This window comes from Leopardus geoffroyi, chromosome B1 (assembly GCF_018350155.1).
Source record: "Leopardus geoffroyi isolate Oge1 chromosome B1, O.geoffroyi_Oge1_pat1.0, whole genome shotgun sequence".
Lineage (NCBI taxonomy): Eukaryota > Metazoa > Chordata > Mammalia > Carnivora > Felidae > Leopardus > Leopardus geoffroyi.
Genome location: NC_059327.1, coordinates 174,650,654 through 174,673,932, shown reverse-complemented (window position 1 = coordinate 174,673,932; position 23,279 = coordinate 174,650,654). Strand labels below are relative to the sequence as shown.

General features: G+C 38.6%; 1 long non-coding RNA gene across 1 annotated transcript in view; it reads right to left on the bottom strand.

Annotated features, from left to right (window-relative positions):
- LOC123596082 overlaps positions 1-23,279 on the bottom strand; it is a 54,947-nt gene that overhangs the window by 17,680 nt on the left and 13,988 nt on the right. The window contains exons 3-4 of the long non-coding RNA XR_006711518.1: positions 9,571-9,720; positions 4,085-4,173 (exon numbers count right to left, since the gene is read on the bottom strand). This is a non-coding gene — a long non-coding RNA (uncharacterized LOC123596082). The remainder of the gene's footprint in view (positions 1-4,084; positions 4,174-9,570; positions 9,721-23,279) is intronic.

The window sequence follows — 23,279 nt, the reverse complement described above, 5'->3', positions numbered from 1 at the left end:
ATAAAAACTTCTATATATAAGGTACATGTGTAATCAAAGCACATGTATCTGGATAATAGTCTACGATATGAATAAGTGTGTCCCATACATCCCCAATCTGTTCTTAAGGCACCGTCTTGGGGTACCTGATCCTTCCCCATTCAAACTAGATTGATATTTCCCTCGCCACAGGGTAGATTCTACCAGCTGAACAAAGATCACAAGGGAGTCATTTCTGTGATTTTTGAATAATCTACAGTCTCTTGAAATTTACGGCAGAGGCACTAGTTTGAAAGAAAAGATGTTTTGAGAATCAAAGTGAAGCCCTGAAGGATTCAAGACATAAAGTTTATGTCATAAAAAATGCATTTGGGAGAATAAAGGCCATGGTAACCTTGTCCTCTGAATTCTATAAACTAGTGGGGGAGGAGTTGCCAGGGGAAAGAGGAAAGCTACTTCAATGTGTCCCTGTTAAGGATCTTGTGTCTTACCTCTCACCTGAGGTCCAGAAGCAAGTGAGCCTCTCAAAAATTTATGCAAATCGCAGGTCTGTCATTCCAATTACACATAATATGCACTGGGAGTCTCAGATTCATTAAATCCTCATTTTTATGAGGATGCAGCTTTGGAGAATTGAAAGCAAAGGTTTGGAATCTGTACCTGGCCTTGCAGGTAAAGAAAAGACACCTTTGCTCCCCATCACTGGGGAACAGGCCAATGAAAATGGCCACAAAACACAGTCGGGCAGAGACACCTAAAGCAGTCTGATAGAGTCCTCCTGCTTTCCACTGTGGCACAGGAAGACACAGAAGTTTTTCTCGTGTAGTCAAGAGCGATAAGGGCATGGCCTTGGCTGCTGAAGGCCCTGAACCCCTGGAGACGTGACGGGTGAGACAGCAAGGGTACTGAAGTAATCCACAGAGACCGCCAACCATAAGCTGCTCAGGGCATCACCTATGAACTTGGGTTCTCTTTCCCAAGGTGTAATAGGTGTCTGCAAAGAAAGGTTCCATAATCATCTCATTCCTTTGGGTCACAAACGGGGTTAGAGGAGGAGTATGGAACAGAATAGAATGTGGCATGTAAGAGGATTTCTTTTTCCCATAATTCTAGGCATGCAAGCTTGCAACATTCATTCAGGACACCTACGACCTCCAGAAAGTACAGGACAACAAAACAAGCAATTCAAGGTACCTGCTAGTTTGGTGGGGGGAGAAATGCATTTATACGTGTAGTTAATTCTTTTTTTTTTTTTTATTTTTTTTTAACATTTATTTATTTTTGAGACAGAGAGAGACAGAGCATGAATGGGGGAGGGTTGGAGAGAGGGAGACACAGAATCTGAAACAGGCTCCAGGCTCTGAGCTGTCAGCACAGAGCCCGACACGGGGCTCGAACTCACAGACCGCGAGATCATGACCTGAGCCGAAGTTGGCCGCTTAACCGACTGAGCCACCCAGGCGCCCCTGATTCTTATTATTCAGGGTGATTATGTTCTATAAAGTCACCGTGAACACTGAATTAGCAAATACTGAACCATTACTTCTTGGGGAAATACGGGCTAAGTTCCTATATGCCTCTGGTCATAACACTTTCATCAGTAGATTAACACATAAACTTGCTTTATGTATGTTTCTGTTTAAAGACATTATTCAATATACGTTGTTACTTCAATAATCACAGCCAATAGCACTATAACTCTGCCTGAGGGAAGCTCATCTAACACAAGTATTTTCTCCAAGAGGCACATCACAGGCTTCTCCGTAGCATAGGAACACTAGACAGTATTTCAGCACTGTGCTTGGGGGCCACTTTATTTTTTTTTTTTTAATTTTTTTTTCCAACGTTTATTTATTTTTGGGACAGAGAGAGACAGAGCATGAACGGGGGAGGGGCAGAGAGAGAGGTAGACACAGAATCGGAAACAGGCTCCAGGCTCCGAGCCATCAGCCCAGAGCCCAACGCGGGGCTCGAACTCACGGACCGCGAGATCGTGACCTGGCTGAAGTCGGACGCTTAACCGACTGCGCCACCCAGGCGAGGGGGCCACTTTAAACAGCAAAATCACCAACAAAAAGAAAAGACAAAATGTGCAAAAAAAAAAAAAAAAAAAAAAACCAACTAAACTAAATACACCATGAAAAGGACATTTGTTTTCAGTGAGAGAGCTGGAACACGAAGGCAGAATGTCACCTTGTTCAACCTCAGCTGGGAATGTCTGTGTCAGGCAACTCAAAGTTTTCATCACTCTGCACATATCTGGAAAGCCTGAAAGTGCTGGAAGCCCTGGCTTGGAGGTTACAAACAAATTTCAGGGAGAAGACAAGTGTGCAAGCAGGGTTTCTGCAAATAATGAGGATTGACCGCATTTAAGATGCATGAGTATTAAGATGTTAGTGGGTGCAAACCTGGGAGGCAATCTTCAATTCATTGATGAGAGTGCACTGTTGAAAGCTTTTTTCATTCCTATTTGTATTCAGATTTAGGAAAGCTCCAAATGCTTGCAGGAATCCACACATCTTCTATCAGGGTATATTGCAGATGGTTCCCAGGAAACCAGCTCTGAAGGGGTGATTTGCAGCCGGTTTACTGGGAAGTGTTCCTGGGATCAACCCCTGTAGGGAAATGAAGGCAGTGGATTTGGGTACAAGGGGACACTGAACTGAAATGAAGTCACAGTGAATCACGGCAGGGGTGGGGCTGAAGCTCGAATGACCTCAGAGTTGCCCCCACATTAAGGCCGAGGAGCTGGGCTTTTGTAATTCCCCCAATGGCAAGTCACTAGACGCAGGCTGTCCCTCAGAAGGCACAGTGACTTTACATGCGATGATGATCTTCAACAGATGACAATTCCCAAAAAAGACCAAGCTGCATGAAGTCACCATGGTCATTCCCAGGAGCTGGAGGGATGGGTTCCCCGTCATGGAAAGAGAATATAGGCAGCGCGTACCTCCCTATCACCCCCTAAACTGTGCCAAGCACAAGAGGGTGTTTCCAATGATGTATCTGGGGACAGCCTCAATGAGGTTTTAAAAAGGCATGGAACTAACTGTAGTGGCAGAATGACGGACCCCAAAGATGTCCACCCCCCATCCTCAGAACTTGGGACTGTGTTGCTTTACAGGGCAAAAGAAGCTGTGCACACAGGATTACAGTTAAGGACCTTGAGATGAAGTGGTTTTCTTGAATTATGCAGGTATATCCTATGCATCCATATGAATTCTTAAGAGCAGAGAAACTTCACAGGCTGCACATATGCAGAGATATTACAATATGAGAAGCACTCCATCTGTTCTTGCTGACATTGAGGATGGAAGAAGGGGGCCACGAGCCAAGGAACGTGGGCAGGCTTCTAGAAGGTGGAAAAGCCAAAGAAATGGATTTCCATCTAGAGCCTCTAGACAGGACTCAGCCCCGAATTTTAGCCTGGAAGACGCACGTTGGACTTTGGACCTATAGAACTATGAGAGAGTGTATGTGCATTGTTTAAGCCACCAAGTATGCAGTGATTTGTTACAGCAGCAATAGAAAGCTAATTCACTACCTATCAATATAGTGACAGTGGCTCCACATGCTGAGAGAAAAGGGAGGCATCTGAGTGTTCCAAGCGACTGACTGAATCTGCAAGGATTTCCCAGCCAGCGGCAAAAGCCATTACAACAGCTTCAACTACTGTTGATCACTTTCCAGGTGATGTCTTCTTTTTTTCTTCACTGTTTTATCTCAGTGTACGCCTCTGGAGCCATTTGTTTCCTTTATGTTTTCACTCCTTGAACTGCTCACTACTGAACCTCACAACTGCACAATTGTACACAATTATAAATTAATCCTGTAGCCCCGAAATTCTGTGTGATTCACAACCAGGCAGCTTGGCCCAGCCTAACAGCTGTGCCTTCAGGAAGGCGAGAAAACCAAAACATCTTTTCTGTCACTCTTCATGCCCGTTCATCTCCCCTGAGAGGGAACATTTCCCCAAGTCCACTGGTAAAATACAAGCAAGCGTGCAATTCCATTACTTACCCAGGAACATGCCTACCTACTCTGGGTCTGACCTTGAACTTGGTGAAGGAGGGAAAATGGTGAACAAGAAAGATTCAGTCCTCACCTCAGAGAACTTGGAGTTTGGTGAGGCGTATAGCAAGAGTTCATTTTAATGCAGTGTATTTATGTTCATTGATAGAGAAATACAGGCTCCTGTAGGACTATATGGAAGAAACAGTGTTAGACGGTCAGGGAACGCTTCTCTGGAGAATTGGCTCTGAAACTGAGACCTGAAGAATGTATAGAAATTAGCTAGACAAATGGATTTAAGAACGAAGCATGCTCCAGATCAACAGAACGTGGATACTGCAGAGGCAACAGTGAAAATCACTGCCATTTACTGTACGTTTGCAATATGTGAGATCTTACGCTGAAGTGCTTTACATACATGATTTCATTTCATCATCCAAACAACCCAGTGAGGTATTATCAATCGCATTTTCCAGACAGAAAAACTAAGGAACATTGAGTTTATAGATCTTGCCCGAAACAATGTTGGTACTAAGTAGTTGAAAATAGACTTGCATCCAAAAAGTCTGGCCCTAGAATTCCTACAATTCCCTTAGAATCCTGCACTGTCTCTTGCTCAGTCCCAAGCAAGAGATCCAGTGACTCATTCCAGGAACTGAAAGAAGTTCCATATGCTTGGAGCTAAGGTGACAGGGGCAGGCGTTTAGATTTAGGAGCAGCAGAAAATGAAGTCGAACTTAGTATTTACCACCAGATCATAATGTATATGCCCAATATGCAAGATTTCATCAGTTTTGGATAAGGGTTCGGGAACTGTGGGATTCAGTGAAAAGGGCATAGTCTTTGGTGTCGAACAGACCAAGTCCCAATTCTCCCACTTCTACTTCTACGCTGAGCAATTTAGGTTCCTTAAACTCCCTGTGCATTTCCCCCTATGCTCCCATCTGTGACTTGGAGCTTATAATAGATACATGAAGGAGTTGTGAGGACTGCATGGTGTAAAGTACATAAGTGTCTGGCATATAGTGAGGAGGTACTTCAATGTTCAGTATTTCCCCTTCCTCATCCCTACGGGAAGGAGCAGAGCAGACTGTCTAAATACCTCTGTACGGTTCAGCCAACAAAGAGCAAGAAGTTGAACAAAAATGGATCCTGACCCACAAATTTTAAATTGCGCTTGATTTGGGTCCAAACCTCATATTTTGTTGAACCAAACTGTAAACACCAAGGACAGTGTGGTATGGAGGCAGGCCAGTGGAGCAGAAATCAGAAATGTCAGTGTTTGTGTTCTCTCCACCACAAGTGGCTATGGTGCCCCCTTCTCCGAGCCTCAGCCTCCTCAGCTGAAACAAGAGCAGGTGGCTCTTGGTGGCCTCTGTGTACCATTCAGCCTGAGCTTCGAGCTCCCTCAGTGCTTCGAGTATCTGAGCAGGAACAGGACTAGAAAGTCAAATTGATCTCTGAAGTAGGCCAGGATTCCCTGGTTAAACAAACAAACAAAAGATGTGTATGGATGGATGGATGGATGGATGGATAGATGATAGATAGAAAGATAGATAGATAGATGATGATAGATAGATGATAGATAGATAGATGATAGAGATAGAGATCTTAAATACCGTAACAAAAAAGGGGGTATATAACAAATATCTTCTTGGGAGATGCAGAGAAGCAACGTAGGAAGGATATAAAATGCTGGGGTTCTGATGTAAGACAGACATACATTCTAATTTTCTCTCTGTTGTTTGCTGAATCTGTCACCCAAAGTAAATAATTACCTCTTTAACTTTGTCTCTTCATCTGTAAAATGGAAATGATAACCTTCTTTCATAGTCTTGTATTCAAATTAAAGGGTGTTTACAACTTCAGTTCACTTTTCATCCTCCATGAGAAAAATAAAAATCGACTCAGCCCATCGCTCCACGGAAAGTTAAATACCCCTTGGTTTTTGCTCCCACTACACGGGGTGTACACAATGCCTCATCAAAGCATTTATTTTTCGAGCCACCTCCTATGTGAGCGCTGTCCTCCGTATTGGGCTTCTTGAGGACAGAGACTGTCATATTTACATGTATGTCTAAAGAGGGGCACTCAGATTGGCACTCAGCACGTGGTAATTTTTCAATGAATGTTGGTTATTCAAATAAATAAAATGAAAATTAAAACAATGAAATTGCACGTTTTGTCCACTCTAGATGCTGAAGATTTTTAAGAGATATATACACTTAATGGAGGCAAGTGCACATGAGCTGAATCAACCTTTCTTGAAATCAACTAAGTAATACATCTCAAGAGTCTTAAACCTCTGTACCCTTTGATCCAGTAATTCGACTCTGAGGGCTCCAACCAGTGGAGATACTAGGCTATTGGCCAGGTAGAAGGCAATGGATGGGGAAAAGAGACTAAGTAAATACACCAAAGTATGAATAGCACCATTTCTGAGTGGTAGAGGGATTAAAAGTGATTTTAATTCTCCATTTGATACATTGCTGTATTTTCCAAGGCTTAATGGTCACGTAAAACTTTTATAGGAGGATTATAATGTACTTTTATAGTTCTAAGAGACATTTTTACAAATTTAAATACATAACCCTAAATATATTAAAAAGATGTTCATCTTCCTCAAATACATAAGCTGCTTTTATTTACCCTGATACTCAACATAGCGCCTTGCATCTTGTAGATACCCTACAAGTTCATTACACATATATATGATTTTACATGAGTGTATCTACTTGGGGCCTTAATTATTCTATCTTCACTCTCTAAATTTAGAAGTGTCACTTGTATTTTTCTTCTGGTCATTTAATTGCCAGAGACATGCAAGTGTCAGCAGATCTATTGTTCTCCAAAACAGGTTAATGCTCCAGTTAAATGCTGTCCAGATAGTTTTTATTAAAAAGTAGCACAGTTCTCCCCATGAGGTTTCAGCATCACATGCCAGGAGGAACAGAAAAGCTAACTAGGTTGCAAGGATTTGTTGGAGGGTCTGATCATTGCTGTGTTATTGCTGAGGTAGACACAAATGAAGTGCTTAAGTAAAACGTCATTATTGTGGCCCTTCTCTCTTAATGGAGTTCTTTGAGACCAAAACATCTGGCTATAGTTCTTTTCTTTGTTTAAAAAAAAAAAAAGGCCAGCATTGGGGTACCTGGGTGGCTCATTCGGTTGAGGGGCCAACTCTTGTTTTCAGCTCAGGTCATGATCTCACAGTTTGTGAGTTGAAGCCCCACATTGAGCTCCACGCTGACAACGCAAAGCCTGTTTAGGATTCTCTCCCTCTCTCTCTGTCCCTCCCCCACTCGTCCTCTCTTTCTCCCTCTCTCTCAAAATAAATAAACTTAAAAAAAAAGACTAGTGTTTACTTGGCCAAAATTTTTACTGGGTAAAGATGCCAGTCTCTCAATAGAATTGGCCATCATTGCATATTTTTAAATAGTCATGTTGTAAAACTTTTCCTGTGTCATCTCAAGACCTCCTCCTGGAGTTTATTACATCAAATACCCAAATTCTTATATTTCCATAAGACTTTGACTATATTCTTATCTCCCTCAGACCCCAATACAATAAATATCATTCCTGCTCCATTATTCTTTTGGGCTGATTCTGCTTCTCTCATTTCCTAAAGTGTCAATGTCTTAAAACAGGTAGCTCACACTTGGCTGGAAAAATTTCACACACTTCCTCCAATCCCCCAGCTTACTCCAACTTCTGATTTCTACTCTTGCTTTCTACTCTGCTGAAATTATTTTCTTGAAAATCTCCCATGAATTCTTGCTACCAAAGCCGCGGCTCCTTTCCATTCTTCAACTTCCTCACCTTCTCTGTTTTCTGTTGTTTGTTCTATCTTATTAAAAATCACTTCTTTTCACTTCGATGCTTGGCAGGGTAGGATGTCAATGACCAAGGAACTGGGATTTTGCCCATGCCCCCAGTTCTTTATCAGTATCAAGCAATAGTTTGAAAGTGCATTTAACTTTGTAAAATGTTCCCACAAGTTAAATGTAAGTATGTTTTTACTGAAATATGGAAAATGAAACACGTGCAGGAAAGTCTGTCTTTATACCCTGTCCTCCACACCAACTCATCCCATTCCTCCTCATGTAAATAACCTGGTGAGTCTCTTCCAGTGCTTTTTCTGTGTATCCAAATCGATATATGGGTATGTAAATAGAAATAGACATCGTATAAACATAAACGATACACACATAGTTTTTGCCAACAAATGAGCTCATGTGTGTATTTTTTCTGAAACCCGTCTGTTGCTTTAAAACTAAAAGGAAGAGATACTAAGGGTGGGAAGGAGAGTAGCATGAAGAGTAGGGAGACACAAAGGTGGACAGATGGCTTGCCTTTAGGCTTAAAATATCTCATGAATACATAGGCATATTTCATGTCCATGACACATAAAGCTTCTTAAATTTAGCAACGCAAGATTAAGAGCAGAATCTTGGATTTTGATTTCGTTTTTAATAGTCGTCTTGTTGCTAATGTTGAGAATGAAACCACAGAGAGCTTAATTTGAGGGCTATCAATAAAATTCAATTTCAGTTTTTATTAGGAACTTGGGAAAGAAGGAATTATTTCTACATGACTTAATTTTAATAGTTGGTTTTGGTTTTCAAAAGGTATGAGGTTAAAAGTAGTTACAGTCAAGGAATAGAAAGAGAGCAGCTTAATTTGAGTGTTTTTTTTTGTTTGTTTGTTTGTTTGTTTGTTTGTTTGTTTTCACATTCTGGCTACACTGAGCAAGGTGATTGGATTACACGGTCTACTCAGATGCTGTAAATATCTTTACATGAGGTAAGCCTTTCCCTAGCACAGTGGTAACATGCCTTAAACAAAGTATTAAAAGCTTTGAACAAGATGGCATCTGAGTATAATGAGGTTTACTAGTTTTCTAGAAAAATGAAACACCTTTTGAAGTGACTTTTAGAAGATGAAGAAAGATTTGTACTACACAGAAGAGGCTTTCAGTGTTTGGGTTAAAAAGAACTCCGGTTCAAAAGACTTCAGGGGATTTTTCTATGAACTAAATGGTTAGAGACTGGTATCTCGTCACGCACCCTGTTGAAAAAGGAAAAGGTTATAGAAGGGCAGATATTAGAAAGGGCAAGGGAATTTCAAACAAGAATAAGCAGCATTCTATTATTGCAGATATAGTCATTGCCAAAGAAATGAGCAATTGATTTGGAGATGATTGGTAGCTATCACCTGTAAAGACTAGAAAAGAGAGAGTTAAATAAAACATTTACAATAAAGATCCAAAAGTGAAAAATACCTTAGAATTGAGGGACACTCAAGGAAGAGATAAAGAATGCATTAATACATGTTTATTGAGAGGTTGAGGACTTTGGTAAGGGCTTGAAGACTTTCGACAGCCTAACCTTCAGATGCATGCAGTGAAAAGATTACTTAAGCAAGATAGCATTGATTGATATTTTTCTCAAACTTATTCCTATTAATGGGGCTAAAAGACATTAGTAATTAATAACCTCAAGATTGATAATTCTCATTTTAATCATTGATGTTGATCATCACACATACTGGGAGCATTAAAGAAACGTGGCAAACATTTACTTTGAGTTTTAATGATGGGTTGTTGGCAAGGTTTTACAAGGCAAATGCTTGGGGGCTATTTATCTCTTCCCAGGTAAGGCCCCAGCTGCTGCATGAATACTAACACGAATTCTCAAAATGAACCGGTGGACTTTCCACAGGTGCGGTTACCTAAAGAAGAAATATGACACATACTCATTTTCTTTGAAATAAAAAGACAACATTTTTAAAACCAAGAAGCCTTACACTACCTAATCACTTATCACTGTCCAATTAAAATGCAATTCAGAAAACATTTTGAATAAATTAAAATACCTAAGTGCAAATAGACACCTCTTGAAACCTGGGATCCTACACATATATTGTCCCACCGACTCTCATCCAAGATTCTTACTATATCAGTCTAGGGCTTTATGCTGGTGAGTGTGTGCTTACATATTCTTCCAGGAGATTTCAATATGGATGCATCTCATCACCACAACCAAATGAAAACTACTCTTTCAATGCTTCAGTAAAGGGTAACTGAAAAGAAATCAAAAGGCCTCAGTGTATGATCACGGCACAGTTCACACACCTACCATCTATACTGATTTTTGTTTAGCCTTCTACAACCAGAAGCTCTCTTTCCAGGGGCAACCTCTTCCTCCCACTTTGTACGCCCTGAATCCTATTATTTCTTTATTCCTCTCCTCTTGGCCACAGGAGTGGTCACATGGCCCAGCCCTGTCCAAGCGTTTATCCTATTCCTCTGGCCAAAGTGACTCAAAATGGGGCAGAGAAAGTACTCTCCAGGATTTTCTGCCCCAGCTGCTAAGACGGGCAAGTGTTCCTTTTTCCACTGCGGATGTTAAGCTGGTAGAATGTGTCCAACCTGCTATGTGATTGCTTAAATTCTTTGGCTTATTTTCTTCACCTATAGAATTGAAATAATGGCATCCACCATGTCCGTACGCGAAAGCACTGAGACATAACATTTAAGCTCACATACATCCCTCCAAAATAAATATTTAATTCAGACAGTAAGTCATCCTAACTAATTATTTAGTATTATATAAAAATGTCTTAGCTTCTTAATCCTTAAGGAGTTATTCCATCGTCATGTAAATAGTGCTCATCAGCAAACAAAGCAAAAACCTCAATCTATTTATAAACCAATAATTAATAACAATGAATAATTCATTCTTCAGCCACTGAATAGTTTAATCACGTTATTAGTTATATCTTAATAGCCCTTTCCTCCAATATTAAAATTATATTTTAAAACTTCTAATTTCCTGGTACAATGTGTATCAGTCACTCTCAAATTTATCAATCACCTGGTAATCATATAAAATGCAGATTAGGATTCAGCAGGTCAGGGTGGGGCCTGAGATATGGTATCTCTTTTTTTTCTGGCTTTATTGAGCTATAATTCATATATAACATTGTGTAACTTTAAGGTGAACAATGTAATATGATACACATATATACTGTGGAATGATTACCATGACAGGGTTAGTTAACATCTTCATCACTTCACATAATTACCTTTGTGTGTAATTGTGTGTATGTGTGTGCATGTGTGTGGTGGTTAGAACACCCAGGGCACCTGGGTGGCTCAGTCAGTTAAGCTTCCAGCTTCAGCTCAGGTCATGATCTTGCAGTTCACGAGTTCGAACTCCTGCAACGGGCTCCCTGCTGTCAGTGTGGAGCCGGCTTCAAATCCTCCGTCCCCCTCTCTCTCTGCCCCTTCTCCACATGTGCTCTCTTTTTCTCTCTCTCAAAAAATAAATAGACATTAAAAAAATAAGATTTACTCTTTTCAAGGGAGGCAACCCATAAAAGACTCTTAAATACAGAGAACAAACTGAGGGTTGCTGGAGGGGAGGCGGCAGGGGGGATGGGCTAGATGGGTGATGGCCATCAAGAAGGGTATTTGTTGGGATGAACACTGGGTGTTACATGTAAGTGATGAATCACTAAGTTGTAGTCTTGAAACTGATACTACATATATGTTAACTAACTTGAATTTAAATAAATTAAATAAATAATTGATTGACTCTCTTAACATTTTTTTTGGTTAATATACAGTGTAATATTAGTTTCAGGTGTATAATATAGTGATTCAGCACGTCCATGCAACACCTGGTGCTCATCACAAGTGCCCTCCTTAACCCACATCACTGATTTCACCCATCCCCCCACCCATTTCCCCTCTGATAACCATCAGTTTGTTCCCTCTAGTTAAAAGTCTGTTTCTTAGTTTGCACCCCCCTCTCTTTTCTTTCCCTTTGCTCATTTGTTTCGTTTCTTAAATTCCACATCTGAGTGAAATCAGATGGTATTTGTCTTGTCATTAGTTTTGAGCAATTTGATTATGATGTGCTTTGATGTGGTTTTCTTTGTTTCTTCTGCTTGGGGTTTTTGAGATTCTTGGATCTGGGCTTCTATAATTTTCATCAAATATGGAAAGTTTTCATCCACGGTTTATTCAAATGATTTTTTTATTTTTTTATGTTTTCTTTTTTTTTAATTTAAATCCAAGTTAGTTAACAATACTTTTTGAGTATATAATAGCATTTTTAACTGTTGTCACCATGCAGTACATTAGATTCCTAGAACTTATTCATCTTCTAATTGGAAGTCTGTGCCCTTTGATCAACATCTCCCCATTACCCCCACCCCCCAGACCCAGCAATCAGTGTTCCGCTCTCTCTCCCCTTCTATGAATTTGACATTTTTAGGTTCTACATGAAAGCGAGATCATATAGTACTTGTCCTTCTCTGTCTGACTTATTTCATATATGCATATAACACAACTTCTTTATCCATTCACCCATTGATAGACACGTAGGTTGTTTCCATGTCTTGGCTATTGTGACGCTGCAGTGACTATGGGGTTGCAGACATCTCTTCAAGATAGTGATTTCATTTCCTTCAGGTATATTCTCAGATGTGCAATTGCTAGATCATGTGGTGGGCCTCTTTTTACATTTTTGAGGAACCTCCATACTAATTTCCATAGTAGCTATAGCAATTTACACTCTCATCAATAGTGCACAAGGGCTCCCTATTCTCCACATTCTCCCCCAGTTCTTGTTATCTCTTGTCTTTTTGATAATAGATATCCAAACAGGTAGGAGGGGATGTCTCACTTTGATTTGCACTTCCCTCATGATTAGTGATGTCAAGCACCTTTTCATGTACCCGTTGGTGATTTTCATGTCTCCTTTGGAAAAAATGTCTATTCAGGCCCTCTGCCCATTTTTCAATCAGATTATTTTGGGTTTTTGCTATTGAGTTATATAAGCTCATTATATATTTTGTACATTAACTTCTCATCAGATAGGTGGTTTACAAGTATTTCCAACAAACTCTAGATGACAGGTGTATATCTGGGCTGCAGACCAGCTTCAAGCATCAAGGAGCTAGAACAAAACCCTCAGATCAATATAAATACAAATTAAATTAGTTTAGTTGGGAGTTGAAGATTGAAGACATAGCCTTATTTTTCTTATTAAAAAAATATGATTATGACAAATGGTTCTCTGGGCTTTTGTCTCCTCATCTTAGATGAAAATATTGAAATTTGTGATACAAAAAAACATAAGCATACAGTGGGTACTTAAGAAATTATTGATTGGGGGCGCCTGGGTGGCACAGTCGGTTAAGCCTCCGACTTCAGCCAGGTCACGATCTCGCAGTCCGTGAGTTCGAGCCCCGCGTCGGGCTCTGGGCTGATGGCTCAGAGCCTGGAGCCTGTTTCCGATTCTGTGTCTCCCTCTCTCTCTGCCCCTCCCCCGTTCATGCTCTGTCTCTCTCTGTCCCAAAAATAAATAAACGTTGAAAAAAAAAATTAAAAAAAAAAAAAAAAAGAAATTATTGATTGATTGACATTGGAAAATACCATAGAATCACATCTTGGGATTTTTAAGGACTTACTATTCTAAGTGAAAAGGCTGGGCATTTTTTATTAGGTAATTATTATAGAGCTTCCAGATTTATATTCAATCTTCATTTTCACATAATAGTCAATTTGACAAATATATATATATACATATATATATATATATATATATATATATATATATGATCCTGTCATTTTCAATGAAGAATTGAGCCTATAATTAAATGTTGTTCACAGTTCAGTGACCTAGGGTTCATACTGAAAAGACAAGTTAAAATGGTAGGTAAACGGTGAAACACATTTCTGACCAAGTGACTTCATGAAAATATACACTGGAATATGATTGTCAGTTAAGGTGGCTTCTTAAAGGCAGCCTGCATTAGAATAGGGTGTGCATTTCCTTCCCATGCCTTGCAGTGCTGGTGCAGAATAGTAAACATATCATTTTAATATAAAATAGACATCCTGATTCAAAAGTTACAGCATAGAGTTGACTCTTTAAGCCAGAAGACATTGAAATATACTGAGAGGCAACATTTCACCAAGAAATGCACAAAGTTCATCAAATTTCAGTCACGAAATTTCAGCTAAGAGTATTCCTTCCTAGCATAAAAGATTTTGACATTCTCTGTTTAACAGATTTTAAAGTGAAAGTGATTTAGTGTATCTCAGATAATATTAGAGTAATCGATGGATCGGGTTTCCTCGTTCTGAGGTAGAATACCAAGTATTCAGTTGAGTTGTTGATGATGGATTGATTTGACCCAGACTTAAGGATATCCCTAAAAAAGCAAAATAATAAGATCAACGTTTCCCAGGGTGGTTTCTTTTTTGTTGTTTTTTGTTGTTGTTGTTGGTTTTTTTTTGGTCGTTCCTTGATCAACTAAGTCGATTTTGGCTTTTAGTTACTAATCAATATTCCACTAATGCCTGTTATAACAATTCAAAAAGACTTAACAGAACCTCATAAGAGTCAATTTGGTTAATCCCCCCCCCCCACATAGGTAAATGTGACAAATGTATTTTTATTTAGTGACACCTGAGGTGGGTTAGGATTTTTTAAGTTTATGGGCAGGCTTTTTTAAGAGACCTGAGTGAGAATTTCAAGCTAACAGCAACATTTCCATGAAGTATATCTCTAAACAAAAGAAAAATCTGACAGTTGTTTTGAAATCAGCATACCATGTTAAGATTAACACACATTCCAGCACAAAGCTGGTCATTCCATGACCAGTCTAGAAAGAATTACCCACATGGTATAGATGAACATTTGTCCATTCAGCTTCAAGATAGCTCTTAACGTCTGTAGAAATCATTTTTTTTCACTGAAAAAAAAAAAGACCATCAGGTGTTACATGGCACAATTATTTGTGACATTGTCGGGGATCCTTTTATTTTTGCTATATATTGCCTCATAATTGCAATTTTGAAAGTGGATTACTGAGTTGAAAGGGCAGAAAAGTTGAAGGAGTGAGTTTATGAGTTGAACTCTCTGTGTAAACCTCCCTTGGGTAGCTCAGCATCCAGCAGTATATAGCATACATAGATTAATGATTTGAGTTAGAATAATATGACTTGTTATTTAAGTACAAGGATAAATAATGAACACTACCACGTTTCCCAATCCATAAAAAAACCTAACCTTTTAAATTTTTTTAAGTAGCTATATAGCAGATAAAAACTTTTTTTTTTTCTGTTCTTTTCTCAATCCTTTTACTGTTACGTTGTTGTCTAAAGGTTGGAAGTAGATTTCTGAATCCTTTGGAAATTTCTTGGTTGAGGTTATCCCATGTAGAGTTTCATTATCTTGGCAGGAAAACATAAGGCAGATAACATTTGAGGCATTTAGCACTACACCTGGCACATAGCATCCATTTAGCATTTGTAAAATTATGTATGGTATGCTACATAATTTCTTCATTTGATATTATACTAATCAGAGACATTTTTCATGTAAAATAAAATGTTTTTAATCACCAACACAGAAAAATGGGTCTTTAGGCCAAACTTCATGGTGATTGCAAAATATTTAGATTATTTAAAATACTGATGAAGAAGCTCAATCTTTTCCCCTTTTAGCAGATGTGAGATTTTCAAGATAGCTCTAGTGGTAAGAACTGGGGGCCTACTTCAACGCACATGTGCTGAAATGTTCTGTTTCCCAGCTTTATAATTAGAGATTATTTCACAGTGATTTTCAGCATAGATAAAATTTAGCTCACTTAAGATATGACAGCCATCATCTCTTATTTTCATTAAACATGCTCTAGAGCGGGTGGTTATAGAAATAAGATAGGAATTAGCATCTGAAAGTTTAAAGATGATTGCAAAATCTCTTCCTTAGAAAATTATGGGTTTCCCTTGGCTTAGCTTTCCTAAAATAAATCAGGATTGCTCCAAGTGGCAGCCTCTGCTGCCTGATGTATCACATTTGAGTGTTCATCTACATCCACAAAATAGAAGTCTGACTTCAGTTGTTCCAAAATATAAGCTGTGTCTCGCTCTTGAGATGTAGGGACAATTGGCTGAGTGTGTCACCAAAGCCCATATGCCCCTGCATAATTTGCCCACTTTTCCTCTTCGAATGTGTCTTGGCATAAATGCATCTGCTCCACCATACATGCTCTTCAATGACGTACAATTTTCCTATGCCTGGGAGCAAACCTTTAAAGTGAAATTTAAAAAAAAATAATAATTAAGAAACTATTTCTAGTTCTGTTTAAAAAACGAATAAAACTTTGTCTATGGAGGGCCATGAAACAAATCAACTTAGCTCTTCCACTGATGATCATTTCCTGTGGTGTCCATTTATCAAGGGAAAGAGTTCATGTTGGCTGGCTTCCACATTCAGTGGTGGTTCTGTCAGCATTCAGGGACTATGAGAGTTGTTGCTCTATTTTTTTGGAACCAAACTCCGATGCTCTGGGAAAGACAGTCTGTGAAGTGCTTAGGATAGGAAAATTTTCTAAGTCCTCTGTCTCCCACTTTCTACGTGAATTATTTTCATCTCTTCATTGCTGTGATATTCAAGGACATTCTTATTAGGAAGATGTTGCTGATGGGAGTGATCCTCAAAGGGACCTTAAGACAAAAACGACCTTGGATATTTCATCTGAGTGTCCCAGGTCCTTCAAATGCTTCTGAAAAAAACCTAAGGAGGAGTCATAGAAATAAGGGCATACATCTCACTGTTCTTCTTCTTCACTAATTTCAGAATACAGGGCCACCAATTTATCCACTAATGTTTCTTTCTCACTACAGAAAACATAGGATTTAGTAAGCACTTATTACTTGGTATTGGACCAATCAGTATGGAGGTCTTGTGGACTTAGGGCTTATTTGACACAGGTAAGACAAGAGAGTAAAGGGCAGAGAAAAACACATAAAGCAAATGTGCAAAAGCAGACAGAAGACCATTTGGCCGCCGCAAATGAAAGATGTGACCTGGGTTCTTGACTTTATGGTTTCTACTTCTGGTAGTGAGCGAGACTTTCTGTATTTCCTATGTAGATAGTCTGTGAGATACCACGGCTTTCTTCCAATAGATTCTCCAAAGCATTCAATCAACAAATATATATTGAGTTTGTACTATGCGCCCAGCATTGTAGAAAGTTCTAATTAAACAACAGAGTATGAGATAGACATGGAAACTATCTTCAGAGATTGTATGGTTTGACAGGAAAATGAAACACTGAATAGATAATTCCACCAAAAAACATATTGTGAGAGGGGAAATACAATCTGATATGAAAGCATGTAGTTTGGGTAGCATGAGTCATTATGCAGCATTAGTCTACCAGTCATTAGTCTGGTAGAGAGGGATACTGACACTGGTTAAACAGGGCCTCTTTGAGGAAGTAGCATGTCAAAAGAGACCTAAAGGATTATGGACAATTGACTAGGTGAATGGAGAGGGAAAAGTGAAAACATTCCAAGCAAAAGAAAAAGGTAAGAGCTCTGTGAAGCCTCAGGATAGATAATTGGTATTCTGGGAAATGCCAGTATGAAGAAATCCAATACAGCCCCCAAAAATTGAAGAGGTAAGTAAAGGTTAAAACTTAGGAATGCTTTTATAATTAGTGTAGATTTATAATATATTTTAAAGTCAGAAAATTTAATGCCTCTAGCTTTGTTCTTCTTTCTCAAGATTGTTTGGGCTATTTGAGGTCTTTTGTAATTCCAATGAATTTTAGGATTATAAAATTTTATGTTAAAAAATGCCTTTGCATTTTGATGGGCATAGCATTAAATCTTTGTATCTCTTTAGCTAATTAAAACAAAGTGGTATTAACATAAAGACAGACATATAAACAATGGAATAGAATAGAAAGCCCAGAAATAGATTCACATGTATACACTCAATTGATCTTCAACAAAAGTGCCAAGAATATAAAATGGGGAGAGGATAGTCTCTTCAATAACGGGTGTTGAGAAAACTGGATATCCACATACAAAAGAATTTAAATTGGACTCATACTATACAAAAAATCAATTCAATATACATTAAAAACTTAAAGGTAAGACCTGAAAATATAAAACTTCTAGAAGGAAACATATGAGAAAATCTCTTTTTTTTATGTTTATTTATTTTTGAGAAAGAGAGAGACAGAACATGAGCAGGGGAGTGGCAGAGAGAGAGGGAGACACAGAATCCAAATCAGGCTTCGGGCTCTAAGCCGTCAGCACAGAGCCCAACACAGGGCTCAAACTCACGGACGATGAGGTCATGACCTGAGCTGAAGTTGGATGCCTAACTGACTGAGCCACCCAGGTGCCCCAATAAAATTCTTGACAGGAATGTTTGCAGTGATTTCTTAGATATGACACCAAAAGAAAAAACAACAAAAGCAAAAATAAACAGGTGAGACTCTATCAAACTAAAACTCTTCTGCACAGCAAAGAAAACAATCACCAGAATGAGAATGCAGCCTATGGAATGGGAGAAAATATTTGCAAGGAGTTAATATTCAAAGTATATAAGGAACTCCTACAACTCAATAGCAAAAACTAAAAAAACCGACAACCATAAGAAATATGTGACTCAACTTAAAAATGGGCAAAGGGCTTGAACAGACATTTCTCCAAGGACACAAATGGCCAACAGATACATGGAAAGCTGCTAAACATCTCTAATCATGAGGAAAATGAAAATCGGAACTACAATGAGATATCACCTCACACCAGGTTATTCTCAAAAATAAAACAAAACAAAAAAAAAAAGTAAACAGGTTGTGGAAAAATGGGAATCCTTGTACACTATCAATGAGAATGAAAATGGTGCAGCCAAGATGTACAACAGTATGGAGTTTCCTCAAGAAATTAAAAGTAGATCTACCATATGATCCACTAACCTACTTCTGGGTATTTATCCAAAGGAAATACAAATCACTATCTCTAGGTGATATCTGTATTCCCATGTTCATTGCAGCATTATTCACAATAGCCAAAATACGGAAACAACCTAAATGTCCATCAACAGATGAATAAAGAAAATGTGATATTATTCAACCTTAAAAAAAAGGAATAAATCCCATCATATGTGACTACATGGATAAACGTGAAGGACATCATGCTAAGTAAAATACCAGTTGCTGAAGGATAACCACTGCATAACTCCACATATATAAGGTACCTAAGATAGTCAAACTAACAAAAGCAGAGACTAGAATGGTGGTTGTCAGAGGCTAGCAGGGGAGCTGTTGTTCAACGGATGTAAAGTTCCAGTCATGCAAGGTGAAGAAGTTCTAGAGATCTACTGTACAACATAGTGCCTATATTGCGCGCTTTTAAAAAAATTTAGTAAATCTCATGTTAAGTGTTCTTATCACAAAAGAAGAAAAAAGGGGGAGGCATAAGGAACTTTTGGAGCTGATAGATAGGTTTATTATCTTGATTATGGTAATGGTTTCACAGGTATGCCTGTCATACTCATCAAATTGTATATATTACATATATGCAGTCTTTTGTATATAAATTATGCCTCAATAAAGCTGTTAAAAAAGCACTTGAGAATGCTTTTAAGAACTCTGAATTTTATTCTAAAGTCATGGAAAAGCAAAATAAAGTTTTTTAAGAAGTTATGATAACAATCAGATTTGCATCTTTCACCATTTCGGGCTGTTGCATTAAATAAGGAGGGAACTGATATTAACTGGGACTAAAGTCATGGTTCTCAACTGGAAGCATTATTGCTTCGCAGTGAACATTTTATAATGCATGGAGACATTTCTTATCATCAGGACCTAGGGGGAAGGAGGAAGAGTTGCTATTGGCATCTAGTTGGTAGAGGACAGGGATGCTGTTAAACATCCTACAATGCACAAGATGATCTAACACAACAAAGAATGATCTGGTCCAAGATGACAATGGTGTTGAGGTTGAGAAACCCTGGAGTAGGCTAAAGGCAATGGAAATGAAGAGAAGTTGTGTATTAGATACTTAAGAGGTAAAATTAATACAATTTAGTGATTAGACAGAGCGGTCAGGCATAAAGAGCAAAAAAGTTTAACCCTCTGGTCAACCACATCATATGCTGCTTTGACTTCAAGTAGATCGACAATCAACTTTTTTTCCAGATAAGTTGGGAGATGAGAAAGTCACTGGTGACTTGGGAAACGCTGGTTTGGTAAAGCAGTGGGGAGAGTTCAGAGTGGGCTGGGGAGTGAAGAGAAGAAATACAACTTTTTAACAATTCTTTTGAAAAGCTTGACTGCAAAGAGCAAGAGAACAGAGCCATAGCTAAAACAATATACGGTTGATTTATTATTATTACCCATTACTGCTTAAGAAGGGAGAGATCTGGTATGTTTAAATATTAATATCAGGGTTAAATGTCAACAGAAGAATACTAAAGATACAGGATACAAAGAGAGTAATTGTTGGGGCAAGACCTCCAAGAAGGAAGAAAGGGAGCATGACAAATAAATAAGACGACTGATGGAGCCCACATAACAAACAACAGCTTACTGATGTAGTCATTTTCTTTCCATAGGTGGAGAGAGTTGATGCAAACTACGGAGTGAAATCCCTAGGAAACTGAAGCAAGGGCATTGCCAAAGGAGTTCTTGTTTGTTTGCTTTTCTCACTTTGGTGGTATTTTGAATATTAAGGGAAAATAAAAGTCTCCTTTTAGGATTCTCTTCACAGGTAATGTTTATTTAAATTCACTTTATGAGCTGAAGGGATAATAATGTGTTCTAAATCAGTATCTTGTCTGTGGCCGTCAGAAAGAGAAATGACTCCTGCTCATAATTGCTAATATATTCCCAAATGTATTTGGACATGAAGGGAAGCATCACTTTGAAACTTTTCTTAGTGTACCAAAGGGCTTTACAAGGTATATGAGAAGGTGTTAGTGGAGAGGATCGAGAAATCATGGATAAATACCTTCACAGTCCCTTGTAACCTGTAGATTAGCTGTCAGGGAGGGAGAAGGTGGGGTAAAGGACAGGAAGTATGCCACCGACCAGCTACGTGATCCTGAGCAAGTTGTATAATACCTCTTTGTCTCAATTTCCTCATCTGAATAAGGGGAATTATAATACCACTTTCATATGGGTTACTTGGAGGATTAAATGAGATAATGCCTGTAATAATCGTCAAGAAACATTATCATCATTAGAGTGGACAATTTACCCTTGCCAGTTCAGTGATGTAACCATTGTGTCAGTTTTATATTCACAACGGCATGGAGCTTTAATTCATTCACTTAAACATCTAACGTTAATTCAAAATCCTGACAATGGGCTTTGATACCTAGAATAACTGAGCAATAGAGCATTCTCACTTTTGCTCCATAGGGCATTGTCTATCTAAAAGCATCTGCTTAAATCCTAAAGATGAGAGAGAAATCATGCAGAAAGAGATAGAAACTGCCTTTGCCTGTTTGGAGGCCTTCCATTGACTGCCCTGATGCTCTGACCTCTCATTTATTATCTCTCTTTCAAGAAGACAGCATGGAGAGGGAAAAACAAAATGCTCTCGATGAAAATATCTGACAAAATGAAAACCTTAGCTTGGAAGTCATCGTCATACACTGAATAGCCACTGTCTTTTGATTACTCGGCTTGGCATTTTATGCCTTTGGGGGGGAAAATGGAGAAAAAGGCTCAGAAGCAGTAATGACAGAATTGGGGTGATCTCTGTTCAGAAGGACACGGACAGGGCAAATGCCATGATCCTTCATTGCTCCAGAACCAAAAACTAATGAGTCTGATTCACCTCTTTGCCTCAAACATATCTTGGCTGAAGGTTAATCACATTAATTCCTGTGAGTCAACATTCTGCCATGTCATGGGGAAAAAAAAAAAAAAAAACCAAAAACCTGTCAACCATTCCAATAGTTAAAGCCCCATGTGATGATTTTCAAACTTTCCTGAACCATAAGAATCCTGCCATCTTTATATGTCCTTTAGGTTAACTCTTTTCTATCAACAAATATTTGGCTGCTGAGAGTCTAGAAACTAGTGTTTTTGCAAATCATGGGTTTTTAAATTGAGGGGCATGAGCAATTGTAAAAGGAAAGAGGAGAGCCAGAGGGGAGAAAGACTGGAGAAAATGGATATCAGAATTGTGAATGGATGCTTTTGCAGACCAGTCATATCAAGTCTAGAATAAAATAAAGCCCACATCTTCCTCCCTGTTTTCCTCTCAAACTAGCCTTTTACCTAAAAAACATCAGGGCTTACAGGTGATGAGCTCATCTTTAGACCAAAACCATAAAAACCAATGGGTGTTTTATGTGAGTTAGCATCGCAAGCCATCACAATACTTAATTACTACAATGCTGACCTAGACCAGTGCTTTCTCAAATTGCGGTGTGCATACAAATTCCCTGAAGTTCTTATCAAAATGCAGATTCTGATTCAGTCACTTTGGAATGGGGCACAAGATTCTGCATCTCTAACAACGAATTCTATTGCATTCTATTGACTTTGAATGCCTACAAATTGCATTGATAGGTTCAAAATAAAATCACTTCTAATGATCCATCTCATTATTGCTTAATCTATGCCAGATTTTTGTGATTCAGCATCCATTCCACTATTTCAGGGCATCAGAATCATCCTAAAAGTAAGTTTTTCACAGTGTATTGATGACCAGCTTATGTCCAACCAACCACGAAGATTATTCAGCGCTCTCCAATAACCCAAGTCTTAATTATGAAAGATTTGTTGGAATGGGTCATTATGATGTATACATAATTTTTTTTTTAATTGGACTCTTGATTTTTTTTCTCAGATGTGAGTCTTAACTTCTTAAATTATACAATAAAATTTAAGGTGTAAATTTAGGGTCTATTCACGTGAGTATAACATTAACATTTTTTAGTATGGAGTGACATAAGTGACGTAAAAGAAATCTGAAAGTAATCAATGATGTGCCCTTGTGACCAAAATGGAATAAATGGGTAGGCTAGAGCAAAGGCATTTAAGTATCTTATGCACTGCTTTTAGACAAAACCTCTGGCACCAACGGCATTAATAGTATATAAACAGCAAAGTCCTAGTTTAAAATACCTAGCACACATCAGAGAGGCTAACAGATACTGAAGTTGCTGTAACAGTGTGTTGAATTTAACTGAATTGCAAGGCTATGATCTATTCACCAAAGTCTTTGCCAGAAAAGACCAGTGAGAGAAAAAATACTACCATAGTAGAAAGACTTTTGAATGAGAGGGATGTATTCCCAAAAGCCTCTTTCCTTATAGAATATTGCATCCACCCTCACTCTCCATTGTCTTTTTGTCACTCTGCCACACCCAGTTAAGTCCTAACCTTAGGAAAACCCGACTGTCTGTCTTCCCAGTACCTGCATTCAAATAGCTGAAATGTTCTGGAACAAA